The following is a 20,850-nucleotide window of genomic DNA, read 5'->3' as shown; positions in this document are numbered from 1 at the left end:
AGAAAAAGAGGTTATATTATACTCACCTGGGCCAGCGGTCCGATCCAGTGGGCGTCGCAGTCCTGTCCGGGGCCTCCCATCTTCATAGGATGACATCCTCTTCTGGTCTTTACGCTGCGGCTCTGGCACAGGCGTACTTTGTCTGCTCTATTGAGGGCAGAACAAAGTACTGCAGGGCGCAGGCGCCGGGAACAGTCAGAGAGGCCCGGCGCCTGCGCACTCAACAGGGCAGAAAAAGTACCCTGCGCCGGAGCCGCAGAATGAAGACCAGAAGAGGACGTCATCTGATGAAGATAGGAGGCACTGGACCAGACTTCGACATCCATCGGACCGGACAGGGACCAGGACCACCCCTGGGTGAGTATAATCTAACCTCTTTTTCTGATCTTTTAGGATACATCGGGGGCTTATCTACAGCATTCCAGAATGCTGTAGATAAGCCCCTGATGCTGGTGTGCTTACCTCACCCTCGATTTTGGAGGTGACAGGTTCCCTTTAAGACGCCAACATTTTAAAATCTGTAAAACAAACAGAGGGAGGAGATCAATGATCAGTGTAAGGCTGGAGTCACACTAGAGAGGAATACGGATGAGTGCTATGAGAGAAAAAAATTGCATAGCACACGGACCAATGTTAATCTATGGGGCAGCTACCATCACCATTTTTTTTCTCGGTTGTATTATACATGAAAGTGAAATTGCAGCATGCTGCGATTTGCACCGTATATCGGCCGAGACTCGCCAATGCAAGTCTATGAGTGCGAGAAAAACTCACATACCACACAGACCATGAGTGTGACTTGCGAGAAATGCGCATCGGTGTCCTTTGAAAAGCTGGCAATTCATGTGCGGTGTACAGTAAAATCACACTGACGGCTTACAATAGAATAGATATAATATATACAGTATATATACACGTAGAATAGGTATATATCAGTGACAAACATATATACACTGCTCAAAAAAATAAAGGGAACACTTAAACAACAGAATATAACTTCATGTAAATCAAACTTCTGTGAAAATCAAACTGTCCACTTAGGAAGCAACACTGTTTGACAATGAATTTCACATGCTGTTGTGCAAATGGAATAGACAACAGATGGAAATTATTGGCAATCATCAAGACACACTCAGTAAAGGAGAGGTTCTACAGGTAGGGACTAGGGTTGAGCGAAACGGGTCGAACATTTTCAAAAGTCGCCGACTTTTGACAAAGTCGTGTTTCATGAAACCCGATCCGACCCCTGTGCGGGGTCGGCCATGCGGTACGCGACTTTCGCGCCAAAGTCGCGTTTCAATGACGCGAAAAGCGCCATTTCTCAGCCAATGAAGGTAAACGCAGAGTGTGGGCAGCGTGATGACATAGGTCCTGGTCCCCACCATCTTAGAGAAGGGCATTGCAGTGATTGGCTTGCTGTCCGCGGCATCACAGGGGCTATAAAGGGGCGTTCCCGCCGACCGCCATGTTACTGCTGCTGATCTGAGCCTAGGGAGAGGTTGCTGCCGCTTCGTCAGAAGCAGGGATAGCGTTAGGCAGGGTCCATTAACCACAAAACCGCTTGTGCTGTAGCGATTTCCACTGCCCAACACCACCTTCGGTGTGCAGGGACAGTGGAAGCTACATTTTTATTTTTTTTTTCCCCTCAGCGCTGTAGCTCATTGGGCTGCCCTAGAAGGCTCCCTGATAGCTGCATTGCTGTGTGTACGCCGCTGTGCAAACCAACTGCTTTTTTCAAAGCACAAATCCTCTTGTTCCTTCCTTTCTGCACAGCTATCTTGTTTGTTTGTCCACACTTTATATTTAATTTGTGCATCAGTCCACTCCTTATTGCTGCCTGCCATACCTGGCTGAGATTACTGCAGGGAGATAGTAATTGAAGGACAGTTCCTTTTTTTTTTTTTTTTTTGTGGGAGATTAAGATTGGCATTTCTGCTAGAGTGCCATCCCTGTCTGTGTCATCTCTCACTCAGTGGGCCATAGAAAGCCTATTTATTTTTTTGCTTGATTTGGGTTCTAAAATCTACCTGAAAAAATCACTACATCAATCAGTGGGAGAAAAATATTGGCCTCAGGGCTTGTGTGCCACTCCTTACTCCTGTGTGTGCCATCTCTCAGTGGGCCATAGAAAGCCTATTTATTTTTTTGCTTGATTTGGGTTCCAAAATCTACCTGAAAAAAACAATAAATCAATCAGTGGGAGATTAATATTGGCCTTTGGGCTTGTGTGCCAGTCCTAAGCGTGCCATCTCTCTCTCTCAGATAGTGGGCCATAGAAAGCCTATTTATTATTTTTTTTATTGGGTTTATAAATTTTCCCTGGAAAAAAAAAAAAAAAAGTGGGAGATTAATATTGGCCTCTGGGCTTGTGTGCCAGTCCTGAGCGTGCCATCTCTCTCACAAATAGTGGGCCATAGAAAGCCTATTTATTTTTTTGGTTGATTTGGGTTCTAAATTCTACCTGAAAAAATCAATAAATCAATCAGTGGGAGATAAATATTGGCCTCTGGGCTTGTGTGCCACTCCTGACTCCTGTGTGCGTCCTCTCTCACTCAGTGGGCCCTAGAAAGCCTATTTTTTGTTTTATTTGTTTTCTAAATTCTCCCTGAAAAAATCATTTTATTTTATTTGGTTTCTAAATTATTCCTGAAAAAAAACATTTTTTTTGTATTTTTTTTTTCTAAAGTCTCCCTGAAAAAAAAAAAAAAAACAAATCAGTGGGAGATTAATATTGCCCTTTCTGCTTGTGTGCCAGTCTTGACTCCTGGGTGTGCCATCTCTCTCTCTCCAATTGTGGGCCATAGAAAGCCTATTAATTTTTTTGCTTGATTTGGGTTCCAAAATCTACCTGAAAAAATCACTAAATCAATCAGTGGGAGATAAATATTGGCCTCTGGGCTTGTGTGCCACTCCTGACTCCTGTGTGCGTCCTCTCTCACTCAGTGGGCCCTAGAAAGCCTATTTTTTGTTTTATTTGTTTTCTAAATTCTCCCTGAAAAAATCATTTTATTTTATTTGGTTTCTAAATTATTCCTGAAAAAAAACATTTTTTTTGTATTTTTTTTTTCTAAAGTCTCCCTGAAAAAAAAAAAAAAAACAAATCAGTGGGAGATTAATATTGCCCTTTCTGCTTGTGTGCCAGTCTTGACTCCTGGGTGTGCCATCTCTCTCTCTCCAATTGTGGGCCATAGAAAGCCTATTAATTTTTTTGCTTGATTTGGGTTCCAAAATCTACCTGAAAAAATCACTTAATCAATCAGTGGGAGATAAATATTGGCCTCTGGGCTTGTGTGCCACTCCTGACTCCTGTGTGCATCCTCTCTCACTCAGTGGGCCCTAGAAAGCCTATTTTTTGTTTTATTTGTTTTCTAAATTCTCCCTGAAAAAATCATTTTATTTTATTTGGTTTCTAAATTATTCCTGAAAAAAATCATTTTTTTTGTATTTTTTTTTTCTAAAGTCTCCCTGAAAAAAAAAAAAAATCAAATCAGTGGGAGATTAATATTGCCCTTTCTGCTTGTGTGCCAGTCTTGACTCCTGGGTGTGCCATCTCTCTCTCTCCAATTGTGGGCCATAGAAAGCCTATTAATTTTTTTGCTTGATTTGGGTTCCAAAATCTACCTGAAAAAAATCACTAAATCAATCAGTGGGAGATAAATATTGGCCTCTGGGCTTTTGTGCCACTCCTGACTCCTGTGTGCGTCCTCTCTCACTCAGTGGGCCCTAGAAAGCCTATTTTTTGTTTTATTTGTTTTCTAAATTCTCCCTGAAAAAATCATTTTATTTTATTTGGTTTCTAAATTATTCCTGAAAAAAATCATTTTTTTTGTATTTTTTTTTTCTAAAGTCTCCCTGAAAAAAAAAACAAAAAAACAAATCAGTGGGAGATTAATATTGCCCTTTCTGCTTGTGTGCCAGTCTTGACTCCTGGGTGTGCCATCTCTCTCTCTCCAATTGTGGGCCATAGAAAGCCTATTAATTTTTTTGCTTGATTTGGGTTCCAAAATCTACCTGAAAAAATCACTTAATCAATCAGTGGGAGATAAATATTGGCCTCTGGGCTTGTGTGCCACTCCTGACTCCTGTGTGCGTCCTCTCTCACTCAGTGGGCCCTAGAAAGCCTATTTTTTTATTTGTTTTCTAAATTCTCCCTGAAAAAATCATTTTATTTTATTTGGTTTCTAAATTATTCTTGAAAAAAATCATTTTTTTTGTATTTTTTTTTTCTAAAGTCTCCCTGAAAAAAAAAAAAAATCAAATCAGTGGGAGATTAATATTGCCCTTTCTGCTTGTGTGCCAGTCTTGACTCCTGGGTGTGCTGTTATGGCTGGCAATCAGGCAACAAAGCGTGCAGTAATCAGCGCACATACAGAGATCTGGCAATAACCAAAAACAATAGGACGAGCTCTGAGACGTGGAATCTCTGTAGACTGCAGTACCTGATCTATCCTCACACAACTATAAGCAGCAGTGGATTGCGCCTAACAACTACCTATGCAACTCGGCACTGCCTGAGGAGCTGACTAGCCTGAAGATAGAAATACAAGCCTGACTTACCTCAGAGAAATACCCCAAAGGAATAGGCAGCCCCCCACATATAATGACTGTTAGCAAGATGAAAAGACAAACGTAGGAATGAAATAGATTCAGCAAAGTGAGGCCCGATATTCTAGACAGAGCGAGGATAGCAAAGAGAACTATGCAGTCTACAAAAAACCCTAAAACGAAAACCACGCAAAGGGGCAAAAAGACCCACCGTGCCGAACTAACAGCACGGCGGTGCACCCCTTTGCTTCTCAGAGCTTCCAGCAAAAGACAATAGCAAGCTGGACAGAAAAAAACAAAAAACAAACTAGAAGCACTTATCTAGCAGAGCAGCAGGCCCAAGGAAAGATGCAGTAGCTCAGATCCAACACTGGAACATTGACAAGGAGCAAGGAAGACAGACTCAGGTGGAGCTAAATAGCAAGGCAGCCAACGAGCTCACCAAAAACACCTGAGGGAGGAAGCCCAGAGACTGCAATACCACTTGTGACCACAGAAGTGAACTCAGCCACAGAATTCACAACAGTACCCCCCCCCTTGAGGAGGGGTCACCGAACCCTCACCAGAACCCCCAGGCCGACCAGGATGAGCCACATGAAAGGCACGAACAAGATCTGGGGCATGGACATCAGAGGCAAAAACCCAGGAATTATCTTCCTGAGCATAACCCTTCCATTTGACCAGATACTGGAGTTTCCGTCTAGAGACACGAGAATCCAAAATCTTCTCCACAATATACTCCAATTCCCCCTCCACCAAAACAGGGGCAGGAGGCTCCACAGATGGAACCATAGGTGCCACGTATCTCCTCAACAACGACCTATGGAATACATTATGTATGGAAAAGGAGTCTGGGAGGGTCAGACGAAAAGACACCGGATTGAGAATCTCAGAAATCCTATACGGACCAATAAAACGAGGTTTAAATTTAGGAGAGGAAACCTTCATAGGAATATGACGAGAAGATAACCAAACCAAATCCCCAACACGAAGTCGGGGTCCCACACGGCGTCTGCGATTAGCGAAAAGCTGAGCCTTCTCCTGGGACAAGGTCAAATTGTCCACTACCTGAGTCCAGATCTGCTGCAACCTGTCCACCACAGAATCCACACCAGGACAGTCCGAAGACTCAACCTGTCCTGAAGAGAAACGAGGATGGAACCCAGAATTGCAGAAAAATGGAGAGACCAAGGTAGCCGAGCTGGCCCGATTATTAAGGGCGAACTCAGCCAACGGCAAAAATGACACCCAATCATCCTGGTCAGCGGAAACAAAACATCTCAGATATGTTTCCAAGGTCTGATTGGTTCGTTCGGTCTGGCCATTAGTCTGAGGATGGAAGGCCGAGGAGAAAGATAGGTCAATGCCCATCCTACCACAAAAGGCTCGCCAGAACCTCGAGACAAACTGGGAACCTCTGTCAGAAACAATATTCTCAGGAATGCCATGTAAACGAACCACATGCTGGAAGAACAAAGGCACCAAATCAGGGGAGGAAGGCAATTTAACCAAGGGCACCAGATGGACCATTTTAGAAAAGCGATCACAGACCACCCAAATGACCGACATTTTTTGAGAAACGGGAAGGTCAGAAATGAAATCCATCGAAATATGTGTCCAAGGCCTCTTCGGGACCGGCAAGGGCAAAAGCAACCCACTGGCACGTGAACAGCAGGGCTTAGCCCTAGCACAAATTCCACAGGACTGCACAAAAGCACGCACATCCCGTGACAGAGATGGCCACCAGAAGGATCTAGCAACCAACTCCCTGGTACCAAAGATTCCTGGATGACCGGCCAGCACCGAACAATGAAGTTCAGAGATAACTTTACTAGTCCACCTATCAGGGACGAACAGTTTCTCGGCCGGACAACGATCAGGTTTATTAGCCTGAAATTTCTGCAACACTCTCCGCAAATCAGGGGAGATGGCAGACACAATGACTCCTTCCTTGAGGATACTCGCCGGCTCAGATAACCCCGGAGAGTCGGGCACAAAACTCCTAGACAGAGCATCCGCCTTCACATTTTTAGAGCCCGGAAGGTATGAAATCACAAAATCAAAACGAGCAAAAAATAACGACCAACGGGCCTGTCTAGGATTCAAGCGCTTGGCAGACTCGAGATAAGTCAAGTTCTTATGATCAGTCAATACCACCACGCGATGCTTAGCACCCTCAAGCCAATGACGCCACTCCTCGAATGCCCACTTCATGGCCAGCAACTCTCGGTTGCCCACATCATAATTACGCTCAGCAGCAGAAAATTTCCTGGAAAAGAAAGCACATGGTTTGAACACTGAGCAACCAGAACCTCTCTGTGACAAAACCGCCCCTGCACCAATCTCAGAAGCATCAACCTCGACCTGGAACGGAAGAGAAACATCAGGCTGACACAACACAGGGGCACAGCAAAAACGACGCTTCAACTCCTGAAAAGCTTCCACGGCAGCAGAAGACCAATTAACCAAATCAGCACCCTTCTTGGTCAAATCGGTCAATGGTCTGGCAATGCTAGAAAAATTACAGATGAAGCGACGATAAAAATTAGCAAAGCCCAGGAATTTCTGCAGACTTTTTAGAGATGTCGGCTGAGTCCAATCCTGGATGGCCTGAACCTTAACCGGATCCATCTCGATAGTAGAAGGGGAAAAGATGAACCCCAAAAATGAAACTTTCTGCACACCGAAGAGACACTTTGATCCCTTCACGAACAAGGAATTAGCACGCAGTACCTGGAAAACCATTCTGACTTGCTTCACATGAGACTCCCAATCATCTGAGAAGATCAAAATGTCATCCAAGTAAACAATCAAGAATTTATCCAGATACTCACGGAAAATGTCATGCATAAAAGACTGAAAAACAGATGGAGCATTGGCAAGTCCGAACGGCATCACCAGATACTCAAAATGACCCTCGGGCGTATTAAATGCCGTTTTCCATTCATCTCCCTGCCTGATTCTCACCAGATTATACGCACCACGAAGATCAATCTTAGTAAACCAACTAGCCCCCTTAATCCGAGCAAACAAGTCAGAAATCAATGGCAAGGGATACTGAAACTTAACAGTGATCTTATTAAGAAGGCGGTAATCAATACACGGTCTTAGCGAACCATCCTTCTTGGCTACAAAAAAGAACCCTGCTCCCAATGGTGACGACGATGGGCGAATATGTCCCTTCTCCAGGGATTCCTTCACATAACTGCGCATAGCGGTGTGTTCAGGTACGGACAAATTAAATAAACGACCCTTAGGGAATTTACTACCAGGAATCAAATCGATAGCACAATCACAATTCCTATGCGGAGGTAGGGCATCAGACTTGGACTCTTCAAATACATCCTGAAAGTCCGACAAGAACTCTGGGATGTCAGAAGGAATGGATGACGAAATAGACAAAAATGGAACATCACCATGTACTCCCTGACAACCCCAGCTGGATACCGACATGGAATTCCAATCCAATACTGGATTATGGGTTTGTAGCCATGGCAACCCCAACACGACCACATCATGCAAATTATGCAGTACCAGAAAGCGAATAACTTCCTGATGTGCAGGAGCCATGCACATGGTCAGCTGGGCCCAGTACTGAGGCTTATTCTTGGCCAAAGGTGTAGCATCAATTCCTCTCAACGGAATAGGACACCGCAAAGGCTCCAAGAAAAATCCACAACGTTTAGCATAATCCAAATCCATCAGATTCAGGGCAGCGCCTGAATCCACAAACGCCATGACAGAATACGATGACAAAGAGCACATTAAGGTAATGGACAAAAGGAATTTGGACTGTACAGTACCAATAACGGCAGAGCTATCGAACCGCCTAGTGCGCTTAGGACAATTAGAAATAGCATGAGTAGAATCACCACAATAGAAACACAGTCTGTTCAGACGTCTGTGTTCTTGCCGTTCTACTTTAGTCATAGTCCTGTCGCACTGCATAGGCTCAGGTTTACTCTCAGGCAGTACCGCCAGATGGTGCACAGATTTACGCTCGCGCAAGCGACGACCGATCTGAATGGCCAAGGACATAGACTCATTCAAACCAGCAGGCATAGGAAATCCCACCATTACATCCTTAAGAGCTTCAGAGAGACCCTTTCTGAACAAAGCCGCTAGTGCAGATTCATTCCACAGAGTGAGTACTGACCATTTCCTAAATTTCTGACAATATACTTCTACATCATCCTGACCCTGGCATAAAGCCAGCAGATTTTTTTCAGCCTGATCCACTGAATTAGGCTCGTCGTAAAGCAATCCCAGCGCCTGGAAAAATGCATCAACATTACTCAATGCAGAATCTCCTGGTGCAAGAGAAAACGCCCAGTCCTGTGGGTCGCCGCGCAAAAAAGAAATAATAATCAAAACCTGTTGAATAGGATTACCAGAAGAATGAGGTTTCAAGGCCAAAAATAGCTTACAATTATTTCTGAAGCTCAGGAACTTAGTTCTGTCACCAAAAAACAAATCAGGAATCGGAATTCTTGGTTCTAGCATCGATTTCTGATCAATAGTATCTTGAATCTTTTGTACATTTACAACGAGATTATCCATTGAGGAGCACAGAGCCTGAATATCCATGTCCACAGCTGTGTCCTGAAGCACTCTAATGTCTAGGGGAAAAAAAAGACTGAAGACAGAGCTAAGAAAAAAAAATGATGTCAGGATTTCTTTTTTCCCTCTATTGGGAATCATTGGTGTGGCTCCTTGTACTGTTATGGCTGGCAATCAGGCAACAAAGCGTGCAGTAATCAGCGCACATACAGAGATCTGGCAATAACCAAAAACAATAGGACGAGCTCTGAGACGTGGAATCTCTGTAGACTGCAGTACCTGATCTATCCTCACACAACTATAAGCAGCAGTGGATTGCGCCTAACAACTACCTATGCAACTCGGCACTGCCTGAGGAGCTGACTAGCCTGAAGATAGAAATACAAGCCTGACTTACCTCAGAGAAATACCCCAAAGGAATAGGCAGCCCCCCACATATAATGACTGTTAGCAAGATGAAAAGACAAACGTAGGAATGAAATAGATTCAGCAAAGTGAGGCCCGATATTCTAGACAGAGCGAGGATAGCAAAGAGAACTATGCAGTCTACAAAAAACCCTAAAACGAAAACCACGCAAAGGGGCAAAAAGACCCACCGTGCCGAACTAACAGCACGGCGGTGCACCCCTTTGCTTCTCAGAGCTTCCAGCAAAAGACAATAGCAAGCTGGACAGAAAAAAACAAAAAACAAACTAGAAGCACTTATCTAGCAGAGCAGCAGGCCCAAGGAAAGATGCAGTAGCTCAGATCCAACACTGGAACATTGACAAGGAGCAAGGAAGACAGACTCAGGTGGAGCTAAATAGCAAGGCAGCCAACGAGCTCACCAAAAACACCTGAGGGAGGAAGCCCAGAGACTGCAATACCACTTGTGACCACAGAAGTGAACTCAGCCACAGAATTCACAACAGTGTGCCATCTCTCTCTCTCCAATTGTGGGCCATAGAAAGCCTATTAATTTTTTTGCTTGATTTGCGTTCCAAAATCTACCTGAAAAAATCACTAAATCAATCAGTGGGAGATAAATATTGGCCTCTGGGCTTGTGTGCCACTCCTGACTCCTGTGTGCGTCCTCTCTCACTCACTGGGCCCTAGAAAGGCTATTTTATGTTTTATTTGTTTTCTAAATTCTCCCTGAAAAAATCATTTCATTTTATTTGGTTTATAAATTCTTCCTTAAAAAATCATTTTTTTTTTTTTTTTTTTCTAAAGTCTCCTTTTTAAAAAAAACCCCACAAATCAGTGGGAGATTAATATTTACATTTGCGCTTCAGTGACAGTCCTGCGTGTGTGGCATCTCTCTCATTTGTTGCCACCAACAACAGAGTGTGTAACATTGTGCCTGATTTTCGTTGTGGTCTCACCCACCTGTAAAGGGGTAGCTAAATCATACTGAAGTTATAGCTCACCGTGTAAGTTGTGTGACTGCAACAAATACCGTTAGTTTGGTAACGTTTTTAAAACAATGAGGAAGTCTGGTGGAAGAGGTCGTGGCCGGGGGCGTTCATTGTCAGCTGGTAATGAGGGTAGTGGTAGTGGTGGAGCATCAGGTGGTCGTGGGAAAAAAAATATTGCACCTAAGTCTGGAGCTGTGGAGCCAGGTTCGTCGTCTGGCTACACAAGGCCTCGAACGCTCCCTTTTCTGGGAGTAGGAAAACCGCTTTAAAGCCGGAGCAGCAAGAGCAAGTTTTGGCTTATCTTGCTGACTCAGCCTCTAGCTCTTTTGCCTCCTCTCGTGAAACTGCTAAAAGTAAAAGCAGCGCGTCGTTAGTGGATGTTCACGGTCAGGGACAAGTCGCTTCCTTGTCCTCTTCAGCAAAAACAACAACAGAGAAGAATGCAGCAGGCGACACAACGGGTTACTCCATGGAGCTCTTTACACATACCGTCCCTGGCTTAGAAAGTGAAGCAGTTAACAGTCCATGCCCATTACAAGTTGAATCTGACATGGAGTGCACTGATGCACAGCCACAGCCAGACTACTATGCTGGTCCTTTGACTCAGACCACAACATTGCCCTCGCAGGGTGCTGATCAAGAATCAGACCCTGATGAGACTATGTTGCCCCATCACGAACGCTATACCACCGACCGACAAGGTGACACAGACGAAGTTGCACACGAGCTACAAGAAGAGGTAATAGATGACCCAGTTCTTGACCCCGATTGGCAGCCATTGGGGGAACAGGGTGCAGGCGGCAGCAGTTCTGAAGCGGAGGAGGAGGGGCCGCAGCAGGCATCAACATCGCAACAGGTTCCATCTGCCGGGCCCGTATCTTGCCCAAAACGCGTGGCAAAGTCAAAACCTGTTGGAGGACAGCGTGGCCATCCGGTTAAAGCTCAGTCTGCAATGCCTGAAAAGGTATCCGATGCTAGAAAGAGTGCAGTCTGGCATTTTTTTAAACAACATCCAATTGATCAGCGCAAAGTCATCTGTCAAAAATGTTCAACTACCTTAAGCAGAGGGCAGAATCTGAAAAGTCTCAATACAAGTTGCATGCATAGACATTTAACCACCATGCATTTGCAAGCTTGGACTAACTACCAAACGTCCCTTAAGGTTGTAGCACCCTCGGCCAATGAAGCTAGTCATCAACGCAACATCCCTTCCGGCAGTGTAGGGCCACCATTTTCTGCACCACCTGCAGTATCTGTGCAGGTTTCTTTGCCAGGCCAAAGAAGTCAGGGTCAGGGAATCACCAGTTTCGTAGTAGGAAACACTGCATCTAGGGCACCGGCGGCAACAATACCATCTCCCACCGTCTCTCAGTCTGCCATGTCCACCGGCACCCCCGCTAGTTCCACGATCTCCAGCTCTCCAGTCCAGCTCACCCTACATGAGACTATGGTTAGAAAAAGGAAGTATTTAGCCTCGCATCCGCGTACACAGGGTTTGAACGCCCACATAGCTAGACTAATCTCGTTAGAGATGATGCCCTACCGGTTAGTTGAAAGCGAAGCTTTCAAAGCCCTGATGGACTACGCTGTACCACGCTACGAGCTACCCAGTCGACACTTTTTTTCCAGAAAAGCCATCCCAGCCCTCCACCAGCATGTTAAAGAGCGCATCGTCCATGCACTCAGGCAATCTGTGAGCACAAAGGTGCACCTGACAACAGATGCATGGACCAGTAGGCATGGCCAGGGACGTTATGTGTCCATCACGGCACACTGGGTAAATGTGGTGGATGCAGGGTCCACAGGGGACAGCAAGTTTGGGACAGTTCTGCCTAGCCCACGGTCTAGGAAACAGTTGGCTGTAGCCATTCGCACCCCCTCCTCCTCCTCCTCATCCTCCTGCAGAAGCGAGACCTCGTCCACAGACCGCAGTCGCACAACCACTCCATCCGCAGCTGCGACTGTTGCACACCAGGTCTCCCATTATGGGGCAGCTACTGGCAAACGTCAGCAGGCTGTATTGGCTATGAAGTGTTTGGGCGACAACAGACACACCGCTGAAGTTCTGTCCGAGTTCTTGCAGAAAGAAACGCAGTCGTGGCTGGGCACTGTAGATCTTCAGGCAGGCAAGGTAGTGAGTGATAACGGAAGGAATTTCATGGCTGCCATCTCCATTTCCCAACTGAAACACATTCCTTGCCTGGCTCACACCTTAAACCTGGTGGTGCAGTGCTTCCTGAAAAGTTATCCGGGGTTATCCGACCTGCTCCTCAAAGTGCGTGGACTTTGCTCACATATCCACCGTTCGCCCGTACACTCCAGCCGTATGCAGACCTATCAGCGTTCTTTGAACCTTCCCCAGCATCGCCTAATCATAGACGTTGCAACAAGGTGGAACTCAACACTGCACATGCTTCAGAGACTGTGTGAACAGAGGCGGGCTGTTATGTTTTTGTGGGAGGATACACATACACGGGCAGGCAGTAGGATGGCAGACATGGAGTTGTCAGGTGTGCAGTGGTCGAAGATTCAAGACATGTGTCAAGTCCTTCAGTGTTTTGAGGAATGCACACGGCTGGTTAGTGCAGACAACGCCATAATAAGCATGAGCATCCCCCTAATGCGTCTGCTGATGGAAAGTTTGACGCACATAAAGGATCAGGCGTCTGCAGCTGAGGAAGAGGAAAGCCTTGATGACAGTCAGCCATTTTCTGGCCAGGGCAGTGTACAGGACGAGGTAGCGGGCGAAGAGGAGGAGGAGGACGAGGAGGATGATGGGGATGATTATATTTTTAATGAGGAAGCTTTTCCGGGGCCAGTGGAAATTGTTGGCGCGGCAAGGCCGGGTTCTGGTTTTTGGAGGGACACAAGTGACGTGGATTTGCCTGAAACTGCCCCTCAACCAAGCACAACCACAGATTTGAGAACTGGAACTTTGGCCCACATGGCGGATTATGCCTTACGTATCCTTAAAAGGGACACACGCATAACAAAAATGATGAACGATGACGATTACTGGTTGGCCTGCCTCCTTGATCCTCGCTATAAAGGCAAATTGCAAAATATAATGCCACATGAGAACTTGGAACTAATATTAGCAACCAAACAATCAACTCTTGTTGACCGTTTGCTTCTGGCATTCCCTGCACACAGCGCCCGTGATCGTTCGAACACGAGCTGCAGGGGCCAGCAGACCAGAAATCAGAAGTGTCGTTGGCCAGAGGGGTTTTCTGACCAGGTTGTGGAGTGATTTTGCTATGACCGCAGACAGGACAGGTACTGCAGCATCAATTCAAAGTGACAGGAGACAACATTTGTCCAGTATGGTTACTAACTATTTTTCATCCCTTATCGACGTTCTCCCTCAACCGTCATTCCCATTTGATTACTGGGCATCAAAATTAGACACCTGGCCAGAATTGGCAGAATATGCATTGCAGGAGCTTGCTTGCCCGGCAGCTAGTGTCCTATCAGAAAGAGTATTCAGTGCTGCAGGTTCAATACTAACAGAAAAAAGGACTCGTCTGGCTACCCAAAATGTAGATGATCTAACCTTCATTAAAATGAACCACAACTGGATTTCGAAATCTTTTGCCCCACCTTGCCCGGCTGACACCTAGCTTTCCTATGTAAAGGTCTTGCCTGTGGACTATTCTGAACGACTTTTCCAATCTCGTAATTTGCAGCACCTGATTGTCCAGCATCCGACATGTTAACACCTCCCTAAATGGCCAAAGTCCCCACACGGGGCCGTGGTATCGCCACTTGGCGCCAGCACCCGTGAGAGTACTGTTTGTCTGAAGAGGTGGGTGTGCCCGCTTTTGGTCGACGGCACTGCCACTAGGTCCCTCATAGTACAATAAAGTGTCTGGCGGTGGTGGTGCGCACCCAACGTCAGACACACCGTTGTAATATGAGGGGCCCTGGGCCTGTACCGCCGGCCACAAGACAGTCCCCCCCCCCCACGTCAAACAGTGCTCTACCACTTGCAAAATTTTCTCTCACAGCTCCACCAATGTTTAGTCTATGCGCTGACATCCTTCAATGCCTGGCACTGTCAATACCATTGTATTGACATTTTTCTTATGTTAGGCCTTCGAAGCCTGTCTGCGGTCACTCCTTCCACTAGGCCTCCACTGACCTGTCTACTGCTGCCCGGGTTCCCCTGGAACCAATTTTAAATTGCCTACAGCCAGCCCAATTTATTATGTTAGGGCTTTGAAGCCTGTCTGCGGTCACTCCTTCCACTAGGCCTCCACTGACCTGTCTACTGCTGCCCGGGTTCCCCTGGAACCAATTTTAAATTGCCTACAGCCAGCCCAATTTATTATGTTAGGGCTTCGAAGCCTGTCTGCGGTCCCTCCTTCCACTAGGCCTCCACTGACCTGTCTACTGCTGCCCGGGTTCCCCTGGAACCAATTTTAAATTGCCTACAGCCAGCCCAATTTATTATGTTAGGGCTTCGAAGCCTGTCTGCGGTCCCTCCTTCCACTAGGCCTCCACTGACCTGTCTACTGCTGCCCGTGTACCCCTTGAACCAACATCAGAAAATATAAAAATAAGTATTTTGCTTATAAAAAAGAAAATACTGGAGAGATATCAAATGCAGACATTTTAACATTAAAAACAAACACATACAACAAAAATCTGGTACAGTACTAAAAATGGCCACCAGCTACAATAACTTTCTCCTGCAAGTAGTTAACTGAAAGTTTTTTTCAATTTAAAACACAGATATGGCATCCACCGAGTGTTGTCCTGTTGCGTCTTCTTTATATTATTGCCAAGAAGATGCAAAACAATGAAAATAATAAAATCATTATTTACCAAAAAAATAGAGTAAGTCAAAACCACATTGCAAATAAACATTCATTACAAATAAAGAAGCAGGGCGCGTCCGAGGGTGAGTATATACCTAATAAGAATATAATCACCCTCGGACGCGCCCTGCTTCTTTCCGACAGCCTTCCTTCCTAAGAATCAGCCCTTTCCGTGGTGTAGAGAGAGGGTGTGTTACACTCCAAGGTGTTCCCCAGGTTGCCTTTCCTGAGCTTCGATCTTCATGCTCTCGTTTAGTAGTTGTCGGAAAGTAGGCTGCATTAGGCCTACAAAATGGGTATGGGGTGGAGAGAGATGGTGTGTTACACTCCAAGGTGTTCTCCAGGTTTCCTCGCCATTGCTTCGATCTTCCGCCTCTCGTTTAGTAGTTGTAGAAAACTACACTGCATTAGGCCTACAAAATGGGTATCGGGTGGAGAGAGATGGTGTGTTACACTCCAAGGTGTTCCCCAGGTTACCTTGCCATTGCTTCGGTCTTCCGACTCTCGTTTAGTAGTTGTAGAAAACTACACTGCATTAGGCCTACAAAATGGGTATCGGGTGGAGAGAGATGGTGTGTTACACTCCAAGGTGTTCCCCAGGTTGCCTTGCCATTGCTTCGGTCTTCCGACTCTCGTTTAGTAGTTGTAGAAAACTACACAGCATTAGGCCTACAAAATGGGTATGGGGTGGAGAGAGATGGTGTGTTACACTCCAAGGTGTTCTCCAGGTTTCCTCGCCATTGCTTCGATCTTCCGACTCTCGTTTAGTAGTTGTAGAAAACTACACTGCATTAGGCCTACAAAATGGGTATCGGGTGGAGAGAGATGGTGTGTTACACTCCAAGGTGTTCCCCAGGTTGCCTTGCCATTGCTTCGGTCTTCCGACTCTCGTTTAGTAGTTGTAGAAAACTACACAGCATTAGGCCTACAAAATGGGTATGGGGTGGAGAGAGATGGTGTGTTACACTCCAAGGTGTTCTCCAGGTTTCCTCGCCATTGCTTCGATCTTCCGACTCTCGTTTAGTAGTTGTAGAAAACTACACTGCATTAGGCCTACAAAATGGGTATCGGGTGGAGAGAGATGGTGTGTTACACTCCAAGGTGTTCCCCAGGTTGCCTTGCCATTGCTTCGGTCTTCCGACTCTCGTTTAGTAGTTGTAGAAAACTACACTGCATTAGGCCTACAAAATTGGTATGGGGTGGAGAGAGATGGTGTGTTACACTCCAAGGTGTTCCCCAGGTTGCCTTGCCATTGCTTCGGTCTTCCGACTCTCGTTTAGTAGTTGTAGAAAACTACACTGCATTAGGCCTACAAAATGGGTATGGGGTGGAGAGAGATGGTGTGTTACACTCCAAGGTGTTCCCCAGGTTGCCTTGCCATTGCTTCGGTCTTCCGACTCTCGTTTAGTAGTTGTAGAAAACTACACAGCATTAGGCCTACAAAATGGGTATGGGGTGGAGAGAGATGGTGTGTTCCACTCCAAGGTGTTCTCCAGGTTGCCTTTCCTGAGCTTCTATCTTCAGGCTCTCGTTAAATTGTGGTTAAATGGAACAACTGCATTTGGCGTACTAGTTGGTTTGGGGCCTACTAACAGTGTCTGCCGCTCCTTGCTGTTCTCCTGGTTTCCTGTCCTGAAATTCCGTTTTCAGGCGCTCGTTAAGTAGTTGTTAATGTTAGACTGCATTTGGCCTACTAGTTGGGTTGGGGCCTACTATCGGTGTCTGCCACTCCTTGCTGTTCTCCTCCACTGAACAAAGCTGTGCCGCCTGTTTACTACGGTTGCCAATTTTGAACTGCATTTCGACTACTTACTGATTTGGGCCTACTCTCTGTGTCAGCCTCTCATTCCAGTTGTCCTCCACTGCAATGCCCCCTGGTTATTCCTGTGTTACCAATTTTGAACTGCATTTAGCCCACTTTATTATTTGGGCCTATATCTGTGTTTCCTCCTCATCCTGCCCATTGCCCAGCCAGTGATAGATGAGTCTGCTGGTACATTGACCCATAACGCAACATTCCCCGTGCACGCTACACAACAACATTGTGACCCTGCTGAAAGTCAGGTTGCTCTTCCCGCATACCATACCACCTTACACGGGGACAAAGAGGAAGGTGCAGATGAAAGTGCAGGTTCCTTCATCAGGTGGGGGGAGGAATACTAGTTGGCAACGTCACTGGCACAGGGCCTCTCATAGTACGCAAAAGTGTCGCTGCCGGTGGGAGGCGCCCCCGCCGTGCAAACACACCGCTGTACTTTGAGGGGCCCTGTGCCAGTGCCAATGCCAACGAGTGGGCCCCCCCTGCTTGCTCAGGTTCACAGCACTTGCAAAGTTGAAATACTTACCTCTCCCTGCTCCACTGCCGTGACGTGGTCCAGATTTCCTGGGCCCACTAATTACTTGAACCAGCCCTACCCACCACAACTTTAGCCAAATGACCCCCAATTTCAAATGCCTTCCAATTATTATAAGGTAAATTACGCTTGACAAGCTTCATTAAGAAGAATGGATGGTTTTGACATTAAAATGGGCACTCTAGGTGTTTTCCTGGCCCCCACTCACTGCCGACTATGCTGCCCCATTGACTTGCATTGGGTTTCGTGTTTCGGTCGATCCCGACTTTACGTCATAATCGGCCGATTTCACTCGACCCGACTTTTGAGATAGTCGGGTTTCGCGAAACCCGGCTCGACTCTAAAAAGGTCAAGGTCGCTCAACTCTAGTAGGGACCACAGACCACATCTGAGTACCAATGCTTTCTGGCTGATGTTTTGGTTACTTTTGAATGCTGGTTGTGCTTTCACACTCGTGGTAGCATGAGACGGACTCTACAACCCACACAAGTAGCTCAGGTAGTGCAGCTCATCCAGGATGGCACATCAATGCGAGCTGTGGCAAGAAGATGTGCTATGTCTGTCAGCGTAGTGTCCAGAGACTGGAGGCGCTACCAGGAGACAGGCCAGTACAGCGGGATACGTGGAGGCGGCCGTAGGAGGGCAACAACCCAGCAGCAGGACAGCTACCTCAGCCTTTGTGCAAGGAAGAACAGGAGGGCAGATTGCTGGAGGACGCTGGGGCAATGCTGGAGGACACTGGGGCAGATTGCTGGAGGACACTGGGGCAGATTGCTGGAGGACACTGGGGCAGATTGCTGGAGGACGCTGGGGCAGATTGCTGGAGGACACTGGGGCAATGCTGGAGGACACTGGGGTAGATTGCTGGAGGACACTGGGGCAGATTGCTGGAGGACACTGGGGCAGATTGCTGGAGGACACTGGGGCAGATTGCTGGAGGACACTGGGGCAATGCTGGAGGACACTGGGGCAATGCTGGAGGACACTGGGGCAGATTGCTGGAGGACACTGGGGCAGATTGCTGGAGGACACTGGGGCAGATTGCTGGAGGACACTGGGGCAGATTGCTGGAGGACACTTGGGCAGATTGCTGGAGGACACTGGGGCAGATTGCTGGAGGACACTGGGGCAATGCTGGAGGACACTGGGGCAGATGGCTGGAGGACACTGGGGCAGATGGCTGGAGGACACTGGGGCAGATGGCTGGAGGACACTGGGGCAGATGGCTGGAGGACACTGGGGCAGATTGCTGGAGGACACTGGGGCAATGCTGGAGGACACTGGGGCAGATGGCTGGAGGACACTGGGGCAGATGGCTGGAGGACACTGGGGCAATGCTGGAGGACACTGGGGCAGATGGCTGGAGGACACTGGGGCAGATGGCTGGAGGACACTGGGGCAGATTGCTGGAGGACACTGGGGCAGATTGCTGGAGGACACTGGGGCAATGCTGGAGGACACTGGGGCAATGCTGGAGGACACTGGGGCAATGCTGGAGGAAACTGAGGCAGATGGCTGGAGACACTGGGGCAATGCTGGAGGACACTGGGGCAGATTGCTGGACACACTGGGGCAGATTGCTGGACACACTGTCTGGGGGTAATATGCTGGACACACTGGGGGTAATATGCTGGACACACTGGGGGCAATATGCTGGACATACTGGGGCAGATTGCTGGACACACTGGGGGCAGGACTGGAGGCATGGGCAAAATGTAGACACGGGGCATGATTGGAGACACGGGGCAGAATGAAAGACATGGGGCAGGATTGGATCATGGGGCAGGATGGATACGATGGAGACATATGGGGCAGGATGTGGAGATCATATGGGGTAGAATGAATACTCATGAGGGCAGGATGCGAGAACATATGGCTGGAGCCAGGAATGAGACACACGGGGCCAGGATGGGGAATATTATTACCATAGGGGCTAATTAAGGGATATTATTACTGCAGTGATGTATTTATTTTATTTTTTGAGTATACTGTTTTAAATGGGGGTCGGTCCTGTTACTGTGCAGAGTGACACTATATCGCCTTTTTTTCTTCATGTGGTGTAATGTAGAAGTTGTGAAAAATTAAGTAATGTGTTCTGCAAGCGGAGCTCGAGATAACTGTGTTATTTCCTGCAGAAACGAGTCCTGGCTGGAAGAAATGATGGCGGTCTGTGCTGGATGAAAGATGAAGGACTTCACCTAGAGACGTCACTGGTGAGTCAGTGTTACCTATACACTGACACTATACACTGTATACTATATAGAGGTCCTGTGTATAATACCACCAGTGATCTCTGTATTACCTCTACACAGACACTGCATACTAAGTACAGATCTCCTGTGAATACTGGCACTTATGTGATAGTATTGTGTTGTTGTTTTTTACTGATCAGTATTGTAGTATTCAGTCACTATGTGGTGGTAATATGTGGTCTGGAAATGGTGTTGTGGTATTTGTCCCTTGTATGTGATATTTGGTCACCAAGTGGTGGTAATATGTGGTCTTGGCATGGTGCGGTGGTATTTGTTCCTTGTATGTGATATTATTCGATCACTGTGGTTGTAATTTGTGGTCTGGTCATGGCGCGGTGGTATTTGTTCCTTGTATGTGATATTATTCGATCACTGTGGTTGTAATTTGTGGTCTGGTCATGGTGCGGTGGTATTTGTTCCTTGTATGTGATATTATTGGTCAAAATATACCTAAATTGTATTGCAGATTCTAACAAATATTTAATAGGTTACAGTAGAGTAGGGCCCGGCCATTTTTCTGGAATAATCTGGTTCGGGTATATCATGACCCCCGTCACATGACCCCCGTCACATGACCCCCGTCACATGACCGGGGGGGGGGCCACAGTGTCTGAACAGCCTGGGGCCCTGGCTACCCTTAATCCACCCCTGCATACGGATGCCATACGGATGTCACCCTGTTACTAGATGCGAGGAAATTGCATCCTCGTATTGCAAACGGATTACGTACGGATCACTGTTCAGGGAACATTTGTGCGATTCTCAGCCTTCAAAATCAGACCGATTTTTTTTTTCAAATACAGTAAGTGTCACTCCAACCTAATGTGTTCACTACACAGGAAAATGGAAACTCATACAAATGGTACTATTTTGGTAATAGCATGATGGCCCCTACAGACAATGTGATGTCCACAATAGATCC

The 20,850-nt window shown here is 46.8% G+C and overlaps 1 protein-coding gene across 1 annotated transcript in view; it reads right to left on the bottom strand.

Annotated features, from left to right (window-relative positions):
• LOC138681613 (pecanex-like protein 2) overlaps positions 1 to 20,850 on the bottom strand; it is a 1,209,413-nt gene that overhangs the window by 632,346 nt on the left and 556,217 nt on the right. The window lies entirely within an intron of this gene.

The sequence above is a fragment of the Ranitomeya imitator genome, chromosome 5 (genome assembly GCF_032444005.1).
Source record: "Ranitomeya imitator isolate aRanImi1 chromosome 5, aRanImi1.pri, whole genome shotgun sequence".
NCBI classification, from domain to species: domain Eukaryota; kingdom Metazoa; phylum Chordata; class Amphibia; order Anura; family Dendrobatidae; genus Ranitomeya; species Ranitomeya imitator.
The sequence above is the reverse complement of the archived record's forward strand: the minus strand, read 5'-3'. Positions and strand labels throughout refer to the sequence as shown.